We start from the raw sequence: 20,515 nt of genomic DNA on the forward strand, positions 1-20,515 counted from the left end.
TAAGATTTAACTAAAATCTCTTAAATGAAATGTGGCTACTTACTAGAGAGATTTTGCACCTCTTAAAATAACCGCTGATTTTGGCTCCGCTATGCTATGGTTAACTTTATTAAGCATAACGATTACGGCAACGTTAAAAAGCAGAGTTTTGCAGCCTGTCAAGTAGGTTTTTCGTGTCATCGTTATCGTTATTTAAACATAACCTCACTTCACAACGTTATTGTAATTTTAAGCATATACTTGAACAGTTTTTGATATTTTAATTTATAGGTCATCAAAATTAGAATCTATGTAAATGTAATTTTACTGATTTTTTTACATTCTGGCAACAAAGCAATTTAAATTTAACCATTACTATAACGATAACGATAAGCACTACTTTAAACCTCCGTAAATTACGGAATCGCTTATGTAATCGCGTATATAACGATAACGGATCATATATTCGCTACTGCGCAGACGTAGTATAACGATTACCATAACGGAATTGCAAAATAAAAGGTGCAAAATCTCTCTACTGAGTTACAGGGTGTTTTATTTAAAAATTTAAAAATTATTGTTACCAAGTACTTTAAAACTATTTGACGTATCCTTATCATACTTTGCAAAAAGTGTGGCCATTATACATCCTACTAAATTGTGATTAATAAACGTTTCTAGCTACTGCCAGAGGCGTACGACAGGGGATAGTGAATGATTGAACTTCCCAAATTCTACGCCACTGAGTGAATTACTATTTTAGCGAAATTCTTCGATTCTCCAATACTTTGTATTTAAATTACTTTATTGGTATCGAGAAAGTCATCAGTTTACGAGATATTGGAAGTTTAAAATGAAATAATGAATGAATCAAAATAACTATGCCGTTGCATTTTTAACGTCCAATATTGGACGTTATTGGAAAGTATTGAAGAATCGAAAAATTTCGCTAAAATAGTAATTCCCTCAGTGGCGTAGAATTTGGGAAGGGTCAACCATTCACTATTCCCTGTCGTACGCCTCTGGTAGTAGATAGAAACTTTTGTTTATCACAATTTAGTAGACAGTAAGTAGCCACATTTTATTTAAGTGATTTTAGACCAATCTTAATATTTTTAGGTCTAGAATCTACAACTTAGAGATTCGACATTCTTAATGAAACTTAACCCTAAAAGGGCCCTTAATACATGTAACTCCAAGAAAAAAAAAAGAAAAGAAAGAAAAAAGACCAAAAAACTTGTTAATTATTAAAAAATTCCCAGGAACGAATTATCAAAACGGCATTTCAAAATATTTAATCCCCGCGACGCGATGTTATTAAAAAAACAAATTATAAACAAAAATTTGAATAATTTTCAAATGCCATTTTAGGGGGAAGTTTAATTGAAATTTGAATTTATCAATACATTTATCGAAAATGTACATAAAAATAAAAATAATGAGATCTAATACAGGTGAATATTTCTTTGGCAACAACCGAGTTTTTGCAATTGAAAATAGAGTAACATTTAATAAACAAAAAATTCAAGATCTCAATAAATATTAAATATTTTTGGACCAATTTTTTTTTTAATTAATACTAATAATATAGCGCAACTTCTCCTGTAAAAAAAGATATTTAATAGTGCTTATTTAAAACGTTAAAAATATTTGTTTGCAAATTTGTTTTAAAGTTTTGTATATAATTATTTAAATAAATAGAGGGTCAAATTTAATTTGTAAGTCTTATGTGAAAGATTTACTCTTCAACTTTTCTAAAAAAAATCAAATAGACCTTCATTAGTAATTGAATGACCTCAGCAGTTAAAAAAGTATTTTTTTTGCAAAAATGACCCCTTTTTAATTATTTAAGCAATGATCCCCTTGTATGATTTGGATACTTTCTTGAAAATATCTTTTGTATCAACCTAAACTTTGATATAAAAGTACTTTTCAACCTGTACGAATTTACATTTTGATTTACATGTAGTGTAAATTTATTTTACTAGACTATGTATTTCATGTCTTAGTAAGGGTTGAAGAAAACTCAAAATTGTTCAACATAACCAGTATTATTCATATATCTGCCTTTCTAATGTTAAAATCAACTTACATTCGACAGGAAAATCCAGTTCAGATCCTCTTTAGAACCATCACGTACTCATACATTATCAAAATCACAACGCAGGATGAGTTATCACAAAGAACCCGCGGCTTATAGCGTTAGTCACCACTGAAACATTTCGCAATCGCGACCTGAAGACAACACCAAACCAAACACAAACTGAATTAATGAAATGACTAAAGTCATGTCGCTAGTGAACGAGGAACGAGTCGCGAGAGGCTGAGGCAGCATCGGCGAAGAGTAACTTGCATCTCGGGACAGCAACTGAGGATCCTGATAACAAGCGTTTATAGTCGATATCAGCTAGGAACCTTTGTCGTGCTTATGAGGACATTCTTCCCCGAAAATAGTGCGTTCCTTGTATAGGTAGTTCAGCCGTTTGACCAAAAAACGAAAATACATTTTGATATGCAAACTGAAGTCTGGCAACAACGTGTAATTCATACATAGTCACAATAGTAGGTTTGTAGATCAGTAGTTGTATCTGGTAGGTAAAATAATGTAAATATCAACCAAACGTTCTGCAGGGGTCTAGTGTTTACATTTTTTCACACTGTCGGTGGTCGTCTCCTCACATCAAACAAACCAAGAATTTGGTTTGTTTGATGTTATTGACATTGAATATTTGGTATAATAATTGGTTATCTAGTTTTATTCTGTACCAAAAGAACGGGTATTTCTTATTTCTTAACAAGTAGGTATTTTGGGTATTAAACAAATATATCCATTACTTTGTAAAGGATACATAATGGGTAAAGTGTGCATTATTTTATGAATTACCCAGAACACTAAATGGAGAGGCTTATAAATTTCTTGTAAAATGTTTTGCCGGTACTTCTTGAAGTGCCTTTGCAAACACGACGTGAGATGTGGTTTCGTCACGACGGAGCCCCAGAGCTGTGAAAAATCTTCTGGATACCACGTTTAAAATTATTATTCCATATTTCAATAGATTTCAGAAAAACATTACGTAGCTACAAGTAATTTTTCCTAGGTGCATATAGACCAGGGCGCATCTGTAAAAATATTAGTACATTTGGACGTTGAGAGGTGACTCAAATTTTTTTGCAGAAATTGCTTGAAAATAACTCAAATAATAATGTTTGAGTTGTCCTCCCTCTCAAAAAGGTCCGGAACATTGTTTAAATGATCAAAATGTCAAAAATGACGGAAAAATTGATTATAACTTTAAAAGTATTCATTTCCGAGAAAAGTTGTACTAACATAAAAGTTGCGTAATTAAATTTTCTACAATACAGAATTGGTTAAAACTTTAAAAAGTAGTCACCCTTGTTGCAAAATAGCAATATTGCCAAAAAAAAACATACAAAAACAAGTATTCGCATTTTACGTTTTTCAACCATTTATGCTACACTTAAGGCCTTCATATTTCACACAGAAAAACTACTGTAAATTTCATTAAGATCGGTTCAACAGATTTTGCAAAATAAATTTTGCAATCCAGCTTTCACAAAAAAAATTCATTTTTTCAAAATGTTACAGGACTGAAAATAAAGCAGATAGCAAGTTAAAATTTTTTTTGGTTATAGAAATGTACTGTACCTTTCATCTGCAATTTTCAAAACTAAAATCGATTAACTACCACGGCGTCAGGAATTTTGTTAAATAAACATTAGTTATTGGTGCTACGCGCAGGACAGCGGATAGCTTGCTCTGATTGGGCATTCCAATGACCTTTGATAATGATTGATACATTTTAATTTTTATTACATTTCGATATAAATAAATAAATTTCTTTATTGCAAAATAAAAACACATACTCTATCCTTTGAAATAACACTTTTTTTAGCCAAACATTTTCTTTGTTCCTATATTTTAACTTAGAGAATAAAAGTTTATTATTTTTAAACATATGCAATTGTTTAAACAATATTTCACAAACAATAATCAAATTAGTTTGATTTTTGTGGAATTAAAATATTAAAATACAATAAAATATAGAGTAAGAAAATAATATATTAGATAAAGATTGGAAGAAATTTTGGTGGAAATCAACTTGTGTGAATCGAACAACGCTGTCCTGCGCGTAGCACCAAAAATTAATGTTTATTTAAAAAATTTCCTGACGCCGTGGTAATTAATCGATTTTAATTTTGTAAATTTCAAATGAAAGGTACAGTAACACTTCTATAAGTAAAAAAAAATTAACTTGCTACCTGCTTTATTTTCAGTCCTGCAACATTTAAAAAAAATGAACTTTTTTTGCGAAAGCTGGATTGCAAAATTATTTTGCAAAATCTATTAAATCGATATTAATGAAATTTACTGCGTTGTTTTACTATATCATAAAGTTTTTCTGGGTAAAATATGAAGGTCCTAAGTGTAGCATAAATGGTTGAAAAACGTAAAATGCGAATAGTTGTTTTTGTATGTTTTTTTCGCAATTATTGCTATTTTGCAACTAGAGTGACTATTTTTTAAATTTTTAACCAATTCTATTTTGTAGGAAATTTAATTACCCAACTTTTATGTCAGTACAACTTTTCTCAGAAATGAATAGTTTTAAAGTTATAATTAAAAAACCAATAAAAAAAATCGAATTTTTCGTTCATATTTTGACATTTTGATTATTTAAACAATGTTCCGGACCATTTTGAGTGGGAGGATAACTCAAATATTATTATTTGAGTTATTTTCAAGCAATTTCTGCAAAAAAATTTGAGTCACCTCTCAACGTCCATCACAAAACAGATGCGCCCTGGACTAATATACATTTCAGGAATTAAAACATAGTTACTTAAGTAAAAGTTAAAATTTATGTAAAATTTCGAGCCCTAATTATAAAATCTTAATTAATTCAGATAGTAGCAAAAATGCCACATTATTAAAGCAAGAAATAATTATTTTGCAGGTAGGTACCTACCGATGTCAACAACTCCAAAAATCACACCTCAAATACTAAATAAACAAGGGGTTCAATTGGGTTAAATTTTCAACAGTCACAACAAGTTCTTCTACGCCACGTTGCCATGTCATTTAAATTCATGAAAATAAAAATTCACTTATATGGAGAGGGCCTATAGAATCAAAACCTGCTAGATCCATTTGTTGAAATTATTCAGGAGACTAAAAAAACATTAAAAATGTAAAGGACACCGCACACTTCTTATGGAAAATATAATGTCACTAAAATGAAATAAAATGTACATGAATAGATTAGTCTTGAAATTACTCTAATTTCCTATCATGAATAGGTAAGTGGTAGCAACAAAATACGGTAGCCAACACGACTACATAGCTTCTTATGTAGCTTAATTTTGTCCATTCAGCATCGTCCCACAGGTTGCTGCTGGACCAAAGTTAACGAAACTTTTATGACGTAACTACATATACGAAATATATTTTCAACAGTCACAACAAGTTCTTCTACGCCACGTTGCCATGTCATTTAAATTCATGAAAATAAAAATTCACGTATATGGAGAGGCCTATAGAATCAAAACCTGCTAGATCCATTTGTTGAAATTATTCAGGAGACTAAAAAAACATTAAAAATGTAAAGGACACCGCACACTTCTTATGGAAAATATAATGTCACTAAAATGAAATAAAATTTACATGAATAGATTAGTCTTGAAATTACTCTAATTTCCTATCATGAATAAGTGGTAGCAACAAAATATGGTAGCCAACACGACTACATAGCTTCTTATGTAGCTTAATTTTGTCTATTCAGCATCGTCCCACAGGTTGCTGCTGGACCAAAGTTAACGAAACTTTTATGACGTAACTACATATACGAAATACTGCTAAATCCTCTTCACGTGCAAGAATGTTATATATATAAAAAATACAGAGTGTCCCCGAAAATAGTGCGTTCCTTTAAGGTGTGGATATAATACACAATTTAGAACAAAAAAGTCCTATAACATTTTTTTCCTAAAGTTAACCGTTTCGAAAAAAAATACATTGTTCTCCATAGGAGTGAATTTTTATTTTCATTAATTTAAACGAGCTGGCAACATGGATGTGACTTGAAATTTAATCTAATGGAACCCCTTGTTTATTTACTATTTGAGGTGTGATTTAGGGTTATTACACCCCTAGATGTACGTGTCTACCTGCAAAATAATTATTTCTCGCTTTAATAATGTGACATTTTTGCTATTAATATCTTGGTTTGTTTGATGTGACGAGACGAGGACGGGGTGAAAAAATGTAAACATTTGGTTGATATTTACCTTTTAACTGTACTACTTACCAGATACAAATGACCTACAAACCTACTATTTTTAAATGTGTCGACCTTTAGCTTTTGTGTTCCACGGTGTTGCCAGACTTCAATTTGCATATCAAAATGTATTTTCGTTTTTTGGTCAAACGGCTGAATTTAGAAAAAAATGTTATGACTTTTTTGCTCTACATTGCGCCTTCTATCTATACCTTTAAGGAACGCACTATTTTCCGGGACACCCTGTATATACTCATATACCTCTCACACGGTCAATAATGCTGACGGCGGCGGGGCCTCAATATATTGATGGGACTTCAATAAAAATCAAACCGATTTGATTTTCTTCAATAATATTGCCATGAATATTATTGTTTCAATACGCTCCATACACGTTCAATGTATTGATGAATATCGATATTGCTTCAATAATATTGACCGTGTAAACGTCGCTTAAAAGGCGCAATTAATGCACAATTAATTAATGCACAACGAATGCACTAAAAGTAGGTATTGAACCAATTTAATAAGAAAACATACTAAATGTACAAGAAAAAGAAGTATTCTATTCTATTTAAAACTATGGACACAGTGAGGTTTGATTCTACGCATTTCAGTGGTATTTTGAAGAGGATTTAGAAGGTTTTGAGCCGAAACAATATGCCTTTAGATTAATAGATACTTAAACTTTGAAATTGTGCAAAAAAGGGAAAACGAAAAATTTAGGATTTAGCGGGTTTTGATTCTGATGGGCTCAATTTATATTGACATACAGTTATATTTAACATACAGTTAAAACAAATAATTTCATCTACAATTCATCATTAATAAATTAATTATAATAAAAAATGTAGGGTTCTAAAATTGTTGACTTGTGGCATGTTTAAGTTAAATGTTATGTTTATATGGGATTAGTCACAGTTATGTTGTAATTTTCAGAGGTGTAAGACAGGGATGTATTCTCTCCCAACTACTGTTCAATTTATATTCAGAAAGTATCTTCCAGGAAGCTCTTGAAGAATGCGAAAGCGGAATCAAAGAAAATGGTAACTGGGTCAATAATATACGATATGCGGATGACTCGATCTTAATAGCGGACAATATGGAAGACCTCCAAAACCTTCTTAATAAAATTGGAGAACATAGCAAGAAGAAGGAACTTGGCCTCAACATAAAAAAGACGAAGTTCCTTGTAATCAGCCATCAATTATGTCAACATCAAAATGCAAGACTAGCATAAATATAACAATGAGGATGCAGAGTAAGAAAATTTAAATACCTGCGAACCTGGCTATATGAAGACTGGATGTCGAATATGGAAATTCAATTTCGGATAGAAAGGGCCAGAATCGAATTTATAAAATTCAGAAACGTCTTTACGAGCTCTGACTTTGACCTGAACGTAAGACTAAGATTCACGAAATGCTATCATGGTCGGTGCTCGTATATGGCAAGGAAGGATGGACTTTAAAAATAAACACAATGTATAAGCTAGAGGCAGAAGCAGAAACTTAAGCCAAAAAACAAAAATAACCATATACAAAACCCTTATACAACCAGTGTTGACATATGTATTGGAGACATGGACCATCTCCAAGGCAGATGAAAACCTTCTGCTTATATTTGAACGAAGGATCCTGAGAGGAATATTCGGTGGCATCTGTGAAAATGGTATTTGGAGGAGGAGGTACAACTACGAGGTATACCACAGAAATAAACATATATTTGGTGGTAAAGACGTAGTATCTCTTGTAAGAATAGGAAGACTAAGATGGGCAAGACATCTAGCAAGATCACAGTGTAACAACCCTCCTAGAAGAATCCTTATGTCACAACCTGTGGGAAGTAGAAATAGGGGTAGGCCAAAACTTAGAAGGAAGGATGGTGTAGATGAGGATGGGAGAAAAATAGATGCAGCAAACTGGCAACGGTTGGCAATGGATAGGACTGACTGGCGTAATAGACTTGGGAAGGTCGAGGCTCTTTCATAGGGCTGAGCACCATTGATGATGATGATGATGATGATAAGCTAGAGGCATTTGAGATATGGATTTATCGACGAATCCTTAAAGTTCCCTGGACCGCACGAATAACAAATGAAGAAATCCTGAGAAGAATTGGTACAGAACGACAACTCCTATGCACAATTAAACAGAGAAAAACGGCATACCTGGGGCACGTAATTAGAAACTGAAGATACCAATTTCTGCAAACCTTAATTGAAGGAAAGATCGAAGGAAGAAAATGTCATGGCTCCGTAATGTAAAACAACGGACAGGGCTAAGAAACATAGGAGACCTAATGCACACTGCAAGGGATAGAGAAGAATGATCAAACGTGATCGCGAACATCCATTAGTGGTTTGCCTAAGAAGAAGAAGAGAAGATTGTTAATAAATGCTTTTATAAAAAATATTTCAAACTAGCATGTATGAGACTTCGGCTGGTGTCGGCTATAAACGCTTGTGATAGGATCCTCACTTGCTGTCTCGAGATGCAAGTCAAAGAGTAAGTAAGTTACCGGCTGAAGATAACGGGTTGCAGGGAGGGGGTGTAGCTGGAATCGCTGGAAAGTCACGCGTGCACCTTTTGTTGTTGGTTGTATGTAGCGAACGTAAAATCGTATAGTTATCCGCGGAAATTTCTATTTTTGGATTATTCTTCCGTCTGTTTTATAATTCGTTCATTGATACCTGGCTGGCGCGATATTGTACTAGTTATACATCGCGATATAAAAATCATCCTCTTCTTAAAGAAATCATCTTGTTCTACATATCCTAGTAGTCAGAGATGAAAATGCCACTGGCGAAGCGTCCATGTAACCACTGTTACAATTGGTAACAGTTAAAAATCTTGCAAATAAATATGTATTTTATGACGATGAATAATTCCATTTATTATTTTATTTTATTTTTACCAATAGAAATATATTATTATATTATGTGTTAATAGTACCTAATTCAGTAAATAGCCAGACACACGAAAATATTGGCGAGTTTATGTGACTCAGTTGCACTTTATTATATTCTGTTACCAGTCTCATTTGTGGTGACAATGAATGGTTATCTCGCTGTCGCTCGGGCGGCTCGGGACCGGCTAGTACTAAAAATTTGAACGAGCGATGGGCGTAAGCGCGCTGTGTATATCAGTAGGGCTGTTACCAGATTTAAATTTGCTAACAATACCTATAATAAAAAGTGTGCGTGCAGTTCACCATGGATGAGTGTCGCTGCGTAATCGATTAACTACTTGAAAAGTAATTCTGATTGAAAAATAAAATGAGATTATTGAAAATGAAAGACCTATTTTAAACATTGATACTTTATTTTTATTTTAAAACATTGATATTTTAAACAAAAGGAATTTAAAAAATTAGCTCGATATTTTAAATTTAGTTGGTACAGTGAAAATCCTTGGTTATGTGGTTGCAAGAAAAATAGACTGTATTGTTGGCTATGTCTTCTGGTTTTTACAGAAAAATGGGTGGACCAGGTTCACGATTTAAATAGTTTTAGAGTTTTAAAAAAGAGACATGAAATTTCTCCGTTACCTACATGTAAGATGTATGTATACCCAATTTGATTCAGTTTGGCAAAACAAGAATCAAAAGTTCTCTTAACCAAGCATTTAAAGCAAATATTGCTAATATACCTAATGAGTTTGTTAAAAAAATAGATAGGTACTCGTATATCCTTAGCTCACTTATAATAGATATGTACCGTATGTTTTTTGGCCGAACAAGAATTAGCGTTTCGTGGTCATTTTGAGGGCGACGGCTCTGACATTCGAGGCAATTACAGGGAATTGTTAACATTAATTGCCAAAAAAGATCAAAAATTTTGCCAACATCTAGAAACATCAACTGTTTTTTCAAGAGTTTCAAGTGATATACAAAATGATATTATTGAAGCTATATTGGCCAACTCATCCACTTTCTCATTACCCAGTATACCGGCATGCCCTTTTGCCCATATAAATACTACTTCCACTTTAGACAAATTATTTTTTATATTACATAAAATTTTTGATTTGTATGAACTAAAATCAGTATTTTCAATTGCATATATTGCAGATCTGGAGTCTGTTATTATCACAGCTTTTTCAATATTATTTTCTTTGACCCATTCTAGAGCTTTTTCGATGGCTATAATCTCAGCTGTAAAAATACTACTAATACTACTAATAATTTGTAATTATTATGTTGATGGGTATTTTGCACATACATAGCACATCCTACTCCTGTTTGATTTTTAGAACCGTCTGTATAAATTACTGTGTAATCCACAAAGTCGCTCAGTATAGATTTTACTAAAATATTATTTAAATGATTTGATTCTGTATATTTAGGAATTATGATTCTGGGTTTTTTTATCAAAGTTTTATACGGAAATTTATAAATTGGTAATAATTTACTCTTGTGTAAATCTATTTTTTGCATCTGGTTTTGGTAACACTTTAGAAAAAGTCACACGTCGCCACTGGAAAATGCCACTATACCTCTCGAAATTATAGTACAAAAACAAAATGAATTTTGCTGGTAATGTCAACTTGGAGATCCCAAAAAAGGTACAAAAATGTTTGCCATTCCTTCCACCGGAATTTCCCCTAAAACTTTCCCCTTAAAGGGGAAAACGGAAAACATGGATTTCGAAACGGAAACGGAAAAATGTGTCAAATATGTCTCATGTACCTAGATGAGATAATTTTGAACAAAAATGTTTATTAGCAGTTTTGTGTAGAATGAACCGTTTTTTCAGAAACAACGCTTGAAGCGACCGGCGATTTTGAATGAAATTAGCACGTGAAATCAATTTTTTAAATAAAATTTGTATCAACTCAATGGCAAAAATTTGATATCTTTTGAACAGATGTTAAAGAGATATTCAGTTGAAAACCGATGTTAAAGAGATATTGAGAGTTGATCGCTGAGAAGATACAGGGACAGCGATACTTGGAGGCAGATGCTGGGGGAGGCCAATGCTCGACTTGGGCTGTAGCGCCACAGGAGAGAGAGAAGGCATATTTCAAATGCCTCATATTTATTGTGAAAAACTCAAAATCGAAATTTTATGATATAGGATTTGCAGATTAAATTCTGAAATCGGTACAAATTCTTGGTAAATCAACGTTTTTCATTGAAAAAATTAGCAGTGAGCAGAAATAAATAGTTCCTTGAAACATTCTTGAAATAATTGAGTCGCCCAAAGCAACAGTGGCCTAAGCCACAAATTGAGCATTTTTAGATTAGTATATCAATAAAAGCAGCAACATTATATCTTCGGATTAACAAGGGTCTACACAACCTACCTCTATATTTGGCTAAATGGCACTGCATAATTTGTAGCGCCATCCCATAGGCATAAATGGAAGTACGAATGCAAAGATTGCACTTATCTCAAAACTTCGTTTTTGGGATTATAGACTAAGAGCCGCTATAGGTGAAATTTCTTAATCATTTTAGGAACGACGGGACCCTATAACTTAAATAGCAGAACCTAAAAGAAAACATTTGAGCACTGTGCCGTCACTTTTCAGTGGCACATGCGTCTACAGTGGCGCATCAAACTTTCCACTTATGGACGGGATACATAAATCAAAAAATACCCTCCCTCATTACCAGAATTTAATTTTTTTTATTTTTTTAAGTTCTATGTGATTAAGACATATTCATCGTAATTTTAACCCACCACCCCCTTCTCTGTCCCCACCATCAAAAACTTTATTTTTCGATTTTATTTTTTTTTGGAGGGATGCAATCAATTTTAAAATTTCAAAAAATTCACAGGCATATTTAAGGCTTTTATAAAACACGTCTATTTTTTATAGACCTGTAGGTTGAGTGTACATATAACTTTTTTTTGGGGACAGCTGCAGATCTAATTTTTTCTTAGTCTTGTGTATTTTATCAAACACTATATTTCTAATTTTTTCAGATTTTTCTGTAACGCTGGTCACCTTCAAAAATCCAAAAAACTGTTTTTTAAGGGGGTTTTGGGGGGTTTGAACGTGTTTTTCCAATTTTTAAATATTTTAAAGGACTCAGTTACTTCAAGTTATATATAACCTATAAAAACAAAATTGATTTGATATATTATGAAGTCTATAAAATAGGGAAAATCCCCCAAAACCCCCCAAAAAATAGTTTTTCGGATTTTTGAAGGTGGGGGCCTTACGAAAAAATCTGAAAAAATTAAAAATATAGTGTTTGATAAAACACACAAGATCAAGAAAAAATTAGACCTGCAGCTATTCCTCAAAAAAAGTTATAGGCTTTTTTGAAAAAAAAAATTTCTTTTAGTTTTTTGAGGTTATGTACACTCTACCTATGGGTCTATAAAAAATAGGCATGTTTTATAACAGCCTCAGCTATGCGTGTGAATTTTTTGAAATTTTAAAATTGATTGCATCCCACAAAAAAAAAATAAAAATGAAAAATGCAGTTTTTGATGGTGGGGGCAGGCGGAAGGGGGTGGTGTGTTAAAATTACGCTGAATCCTATGTGTTAATCACATAAAAAAATAAAAAATATTTAATTTTGTTAGTAAGGGAGGGCAACTTTTAATTTATTTATCCCGTCCATAAGTGGAAAGTTTGATGCGCCACTGTCGACGCATGTGCCACTGAAAAGTGACGGCACAGTGTTCAAACGTTTTCTTTTAGGTTCTACTATTTACGTTATAGGGTCCCATCGTGCCTAAAATGATTAAGAAATTTCACCTATAGCGGCTCTTAGTCTATTAGGCCACTGTTGCTCTGAGCGCCTCAACTTATCTTGAACGGTACTTAAATTTGAAAAATGACAGTGAATCCAAATCCAAAATATAAAATTCCAGTAAATTGACTTTATTTTGATTTACCGACAGGAAGTATCTTGGCGTTAGGTCTTTGTTATCAGTATTGACCTAATTCCACATCACTAATACCGTCAAAAACAAAATAATGATAGCTATACTGTTTTAATTACAAAGAATTTACATAAAAATATAAATTACGTCAAAATACGCGAAGTATATCGGGGTCGATATAGATATAGATTAACAAAAATATTCGAGAAAAAGTTATTTAGTAGGTATATTATGTACTTTAACTTTAAAATTGACATTTCAGAAGAACAACAAGGATTCAAGACCAAAATAGATCTATAAATGCCGCGATGTTCAGACGTTCGATGTTAGATATAAGCAAACCCCTTTTCCTATGCTTTATGGATCTCACAAAAGCATTTTACGGAGTTCAGAAAGTTCTACTCAGAATGTACCGAGTAAACTGTTTAATACAAAATTACTAATATGCAATACTTATGAATAAATTTAAAGAACGTGTTTGTCATTTTAAATTTGTTGTGGTAACTGTCTCGATTCGTGTCTGTTGTCTTTAAGTCTATTTTATTCCATTTCAAAATTGCATAGCCTACTTCAATTCTGGGGTTTGCTTCACTAATAGACCAGGGCGCATCTGTAAAAATATTAGTACATTTGGATGTTGAGAGGTGACTCATATTTTTTTTGCAGAAATTGCTTAAGAATAACTCATATAATAATATTTCAGTTATCCTCCCACTCAAAAAGGTCCGGAACATTGTTTAAATAATCAAAATGTCAAAAAATAAAGGAAAAATTCGATTTTTTCTTAGTTTTTTGATTATAACTTTAAAAGTATTCATTTCCGGGAAAAATTGCACAGACATAAAAGTTGCGTAATTAAATATCCTACAACATATGATTAGCTAACATTTTTAAAAGTTGTCACCCTTGTTGCAAAATAGCAATAATTGCGAAAAAACATGAAAAAACAAATATTCGCATTTTACGTTTTTGAACCGTTTATGCTACACTTAAGACCTTCATATTTCACCCAGAAAAACTTTATGATATAGTAAAACAATACTGAAAATTTCATTAAAATCGGTTTAATAGATTTTGCAAAATAAATTTTGCAATCCAGTTTTCGCAAAAAAAATTAATTTTTTCAAAATGTTGCAGGACTGAAAATAAAGTAGACAGCAAGTTGAATTTTTTTTACATATAGAAGAATACCGTACCTCTCATTTGTAATTTGCAAAATTAAAATCGGTTAACTACCACGGCGTCAGGATTTTTTTTTAAATAAACTTTAATTTTTGGTGCTACGCGCAGGACAGCGGATACTTTTGCTCTGATTGCGCATTCCAATGACCTTTGATAATGATTGATAAATTTTAATTTTTAGTACATTTCGATATAAATAAATAAATTTGTTTATTGCAAAATAAAAACATATACTCTGTCCTTTAAAATAACACTTTTTACCAAAACTTTCTTTGTTCATATATTTTAACTTATAGAATAAAAGTTTATTATTTTTAAACATATGCAATTGTTTAAACAATATTTCACAAACAATAATCAAATTAGTTTGATTTTTGTGGAATTAAAATATTAAAATACAACAAAATATAGAGTAAGAAAAGAATGTAGTAGATAAAGATTGGAATAAATTTTGGTGGAAATCAACTTGTGTGAATCGAACACAACTGTCCTGCGCGTAGTACCAAAAATTAATGTTTTTTTTTTAAACTCCTGACGCCGTGGTAGTTAACCGATTTTAATTTTGCAAATTGCAGATGAAAGATATAGTAGGTACTCTTCTATATGTAAAAAAAGTTTCAACTTGCTATCTACTTTATTTTCTGTCCTGCAACATTTTGAAAAAATGAATTTTTTGGCGAAAGCTGGATTGCAAACTTTATTTTGCAAAATCTATTGAACCGATCTTAATGAAATTTACAGTATTGTTTTATTATATCATAAAGTTTTTCTGGGTAAAATATGAAGGTCCTAACTGTAGCATAAATGGTCGAAAAACGTAAAATGCAAATACTTGGTTTTTTATGTTTTTTCGCAACTATTGCTATTTTACAACAAGGGTGACAATTTTTAAAATTTTTAACCAATCCTACATTGTAGGAAATATTAATACGCAACTTTTACCTCAGTACAACTTTTCTCGAAAGTGAATACTTTTAAAATTATAATCAAAAAAACGAAGAAAAAAATCGAATTTTTTCTTCATTTTTTGACATTTTGATTATTTAAACAATGTTCCGGACCTTTTTGAGTGGGAGAATAACTCAATTATTATTATATGAGTTAATTCCAAGGAATTTCTGCAAAAAAATATGAGTCACCTCTTAACGTCCATCTCAAAACAGATGCGACCTGGACTATAAGGGCGGATGTCACATTTTTTCAACCATAACCGGATGTCCAAATCTCAACCGTTATAATTATAGAGTTTTGTCAAAGGTTGGGTGTCCAGTTATTACTTGGTGTATCTTATGGTTTATCTTATGGTTTTTGGGCTCTCCTGTAAAATTCTACTTTTGTGACATCCACCCTTAGTGAACCAGGCCCCAGAATTACGATTTATGTTGATTTCTCGATGTCGTTCGTCCTGTTTTATTTTTTTACGAAGTTTCTTAGACACAGATGACCAATCACACAAACACATCTAACTTTTCAATGTTTTCAATGTCATAAAACGATATAGTCCACCCGGTATATAGAATTTTTCGTCCAACATTTACAGCATCCTTTCTGAAAATTGCTCGATGTTGTCGAAGAGAAACGGAACAAGACCGCGATAAACGCTACAAACATTTCAACATAAACAACGTATTCGTCTCGGAAGGGAAGAGAAGTCCATTCACTCCTGATATACTATCGTTGTTGCTGTTGCTGTTGCATTACTTCTTTACTTTACTCTTTAGCAGCAATCGACAGCAGCTGTGGCATGCAGTATGTACGTCAATTCGTTTTAATTCTATTTTACATGAATAATAATTAAGACCCATAGACGCCATGTACGAGAGATGAGCGCTAAGTTCTTTGTTACGTAGAGAAAAAATGAGGTTTTTGATTAAAAATTGCAAATAGGTAGTGTTTTCTAGTCTTTCAGAACCTCAGATTTTCTCAGAACCTCGAAGTACTATACAATCAACCCAAAAAATGCAACAATTAAATCTGGTACACAAATAATAGGGTTTGTAACATCAAAGGGACTGAAGCAATGATGCTGCCTGTCTCCTACTTGATTTAAAACATACATCGTAAGCGCTTTAAAAAGATGAAAACAAAAATGTAGAACAATGGAGATACCAGTCACCAACACTATGATACAGTAGACTTCCTCTATAACAAGAACTGAAATGGCGGACTAATTACCTCGTTATAAGCGGATCTCGTTATATCAGACAACAATAATATTGTGCATACTGTTAGAATATATTCAACTATAAATTATGGTATTCTTATTAGTGTTAAAATGGACATAGCAGTCAAAGTGGGCGGGCTAATTCCCCGAACCTTTTAGGTCGAAAACTCTTACATAGGATTGATTACATGAAAGTATCGTGTTACAAGACATATGGATGTGAAAGCGATTTTAGTAGTTTTGTTTTTGATATTTTTACTGTAGTCTCGAAGTATACGTTGTAGAAGACACATCTTAATTTCTTTGTTTGTATATTATTATAATACGGTTCGGTTATAAAATAAATAGTTTGTTTAGTATTATTTGTACCTTTTATTATCTACTATTTCTAATACATACCACCACCACTGAAATGTTTTGATGCCTCTTACGTAGTTTATTAGGTGTCGATGGTCGACCTGAACAATGAGACTTCGCCATCATAAATTGTAAATTTCTTACAATATTCAATATCGGTCGATAGATAAACAAGAAGGAAGAAGTTTATTATCGGCGGTGAAATTTATTACAGCACTGGTTTCAATAAGCACTCAGATGTTGGGCATTCCTGTATATAGGCAGTTATGGTATTTATTTATGGCCATCACCACGCCAAAAACAGGTAAAGAAACATATTCTTCGATTTCATTTTTCCTCGTTATAACCAAATATGACTTGTTATAGAGGTGTTATAGTTCAACAGGAATTTCATGGGACATCTAGTGTATTTCGTTATAAGCGAAACCTCGTAATACCCGTGTTCGTTATAGAGAGAGTCTACTGTATATACTTTGCAGATGATTAAGGAATATTGGATCCCACTAAAGAGGAAAACTGACAGAGCTTGTTGCGACATTATGAGTGAAATAAAAAAATGTAACAGAAAAAGATAAAAACTGAAGACGCGATTCAACCCAACGTGAAAAAGATTAAACCCAAGAAGGGATGGAGAAATTTCTGTCAAAATTTGGTATTTATGACCCTTAAAATAACACCAATTGCTAAAATTTATTAGCCTGTGGATAGTGTGGATGTCTCGTCAGCCGAGGGTACGATCAGTGGCGTGGTAATTTTATGGTCAAACTACGTTTTTTTCTAATTTTTATCATTGTGAGAATTAAAAAAACCAACTAATATTTTTATCTCCACCACTGAGGACGGTCAACTTTTTGGTTGCCTGTATTCTTTGGGACATATTCGGGACATTTTATCACAAAGTAAATATTACTAATTTTACCGTCTTTTAGGGTATCTGCGTTCTCTTTCTTTTCCACTATTATATATATTATATCTCTCTTTGCCGACGTTTAAATTAGGACCCACTTGAAGCTCGCTTCAACACGCGCCTCGACCTCGTCGTGAGAATTCTCCATAAAGATGCCTCGTACGTCGTCACTAGATGATAGATCCCAGACAGCAGGGGTTGTTCGGAGACCATCGCCGTCAATACCTATGTCCTATCCCCTAAACACCTTCCTCAACCATGAACTACCGGCCGTACCGTCCTGAGGGGATCATAACGTCTGCATTGCATTCATCTGCCTTCTCATTCACTCACGATTTTCACGCATTCTTTCACTTTTTGTTGAAGACAGCTAAATCCTTTTCTCCCCCTCCTCTTTCTCCCGCCCTATTTATGATCAGTCTAGCCCCTCTCACTCCATCGCTGTGTGATGCAGGATTTTTATGAAATATGCATTCCTTATCCGATGCAGGAGCTTGGCTTTCCAAAAAAATTAGTCAGTTTGATACGGATGTGTATGGAACGGTTACGATGTAAGGTGAGAGTTGGACAACAATACTCGGAGACATTCGAAATAAGCAATGAACTAAACAGTCCTGTCGCCAGGGGGGGGGGTAGTACAACGGCCTCCTTTATTCAGATGGACTTATCCAATTTTTTTTATCTATTTTGACCCGTAGAACACGATTTTTTTGGGTAACAGTTGATCCGGATGTCGATAAGATTGTTATAAACAAAGAACTTGAGGAATTACATAACAGCGATTTCTCGCAAAACAAAACATTTTTTTTTGTATTTTTTGGGTCATTCTAAGCAAAAAAATGTTCCTACAAGTTTTTTCGTAGGATGCATAGTTTTCAAGATAACCGCTGTTGAAATTTCAAAAAATCGAAAAATTGCAATTTTTGAACCCGAATAACTTTTGATTAAAAAATAAAATAGCAATTCTGCTTACCGTATTTGAAAGTTTAAGTCAAATTATATCGGTTTTGGTTATTTGCATTGCTGAAAATTTATTTTTTATTGTTAAATAAAGCTATAAACACATAGTGTTTCCCGTGCCTAATACATGCGTTTTAATTCATGCTACTTAGATATTGCCTCGCTTGCACTTGTACCTACTCTACCTACTCGTTCGATTTTAAATGAGAAATCATTGAAAACATCACTCACGCACTAGGTGTTTATAGCTTTGTTTAACGATAAAAAAATAAATTTTTAGCAATGCAAATAATCAAAACCAATATAATTTGACTTGAACTTTCAAATGCAGTAAGCAGAATTGCTATTTTATTTTTTAATCAAAAGTTATTCGGGTTCAAAAATTGCAGTTTTTCGATTTTTTGAAAGTTCAACCGCGTTTATCTCGAAACTATGCATCTTACGAAAAAACTTGCCAGAACATTTTTGCTTAGAATGACCCAAAAAATACAAAAAATGTTTTATTTTGCGAGAAATCGCTGTTATGTAATTCCTCAAGTTCTTTGTCTATAACAATCTTATCGACATCCTGATCAACTGTTAACCAAAAAATTCGTATTCTACGGGACAAAATATATGAAAAAAACTTGGGTAAGTCCATCTGAATAAAGGAGGCCGTTGTACCGCCCCTGACGACAGGACCAAAAACAAGGAGATGTACTTTCACCACAACTCTTCTACTTAGCTCTGGAACACCTAATCAGAAGTACAAGAATCGAAAAGCCGACTACAGTATTTCATCGAGAAGGACCAAACCTACTGTTGGCATTTGCAGACGATATCGATTTAATAGGAAATAACAGATGAAGGATGAAAGAGACTTTCGTCAGGTTCGAGAAGGAAGCAGAGAAGATGGGGCTCTAAATCAACGAAAACAAGACGAAATATATGTATATGAGCCGCAATAACCAAAGCAGAAACAGACTCGGTCAAAACATCACCATCGATGACTTAAACTTTGAAGGCCTTAGAGAATTTCTTGGGACAACAATAACTGAAGACAATAACGGATCACAAGAAATAAACAATAGGATCCAAGCCGACAACAGATGTCTTTATGTCCTTCAAAATCTCATAAAATCTAAACAACTAAAAAGACATACAAAGATACAAGTATATAAAACAATCATACGACCCGTAGTGATGTATGTAAGCGAAACGTGGACGATAATAAAGGCAAACAAAGAAAGACTACGTGTTTGGGAAAGATAAATCCTAAGATCTTTGGGCCTCTGCTTGATGAAGCAGCAAGAAAATGTAGGATAAGAACTAACAAATAGCTCGAAGAACTATACCCAGACGCCAACATCATAAAAGAAATAATGTCCAGAAGACTCCAATGGACAGGACACCAGAAGGCATTCTGACCAAAGAATAGTAAGGCTGGTATGAGAGGAAGTCCCAACTGGAAAAAGACCACGTGGACGCCCTCGATTCCGGTGGAGAGATAATATAGCAGGAGACCTGAAAGCTACATGCGTGGAGAATTGGATAGAGCTAGCTCAATACAGAGAAGAATGGAGGCATGTTGTCGAGTCGGCTAAAACCTACGAAAGTCTGTAACGCCACGGAGTGAGTAAGGAGTAGTCCCTTATTTTCTTTCTGCCTGTTCCTTTCTGTGCATCGTTCTCTTCACATATCGCTGAACTGCTCACCACTGATCTGACTACCTAGGCATCTCCTCAACCTGTTCCGTGATTGATTGCAATCCACCTCCTAGCTTTCTCTTAAGCAGGCTAATCTCCTCTATCCATCCATCGCATACCAACAAAGCTCGGTTTCCCATT

At 33.2% G+C, this 20,515-nt stretch overlaps 1 protein-coding gene across 4 annotated transcripts in view; it reads right to left on the reverse strand.

The window, feature by feature from the left end:
- LOC114332380 (uncharacterized) overlaps nucleotides 1-20,515 on the reverse strand; it is a 141,138-nt gene that overhangs the window by 78,944 nt on the left and 41,679 nt on the right. The window contains exon 1 of one of the 4 annotated variants that reach the window (XM_028282185.2): nucleotides 2,072-2,262. The exons of the other annotated variants lie outside the window; for them this stretch is intronic. The gene's annotated coding sequence lies outside the window, so the exon portion shown is untranslated. Of the gene's footprint in view, nucleotides 1-2,071; nucleotides 2,263-20,515 lie in introns of those variants that run through there. 4 annotated transcript variants of the gene reach the window in all.

The sequence above is a fragment of the Diabrotica virgifera genome, chromosome 6, assembly GCF_917563875.1.
Source record: "Diabrotica virgifera virgifera chromosome 6, PGI_DIABVI_V3a".
Taxonomy (NCBI): domain Eukaryota; kingdom Metazoa; phylum Arthropoda; class Insecta; order Coleoptera; family Chrysomelidae; genus Diabrotica; species Diabrotica virgifera.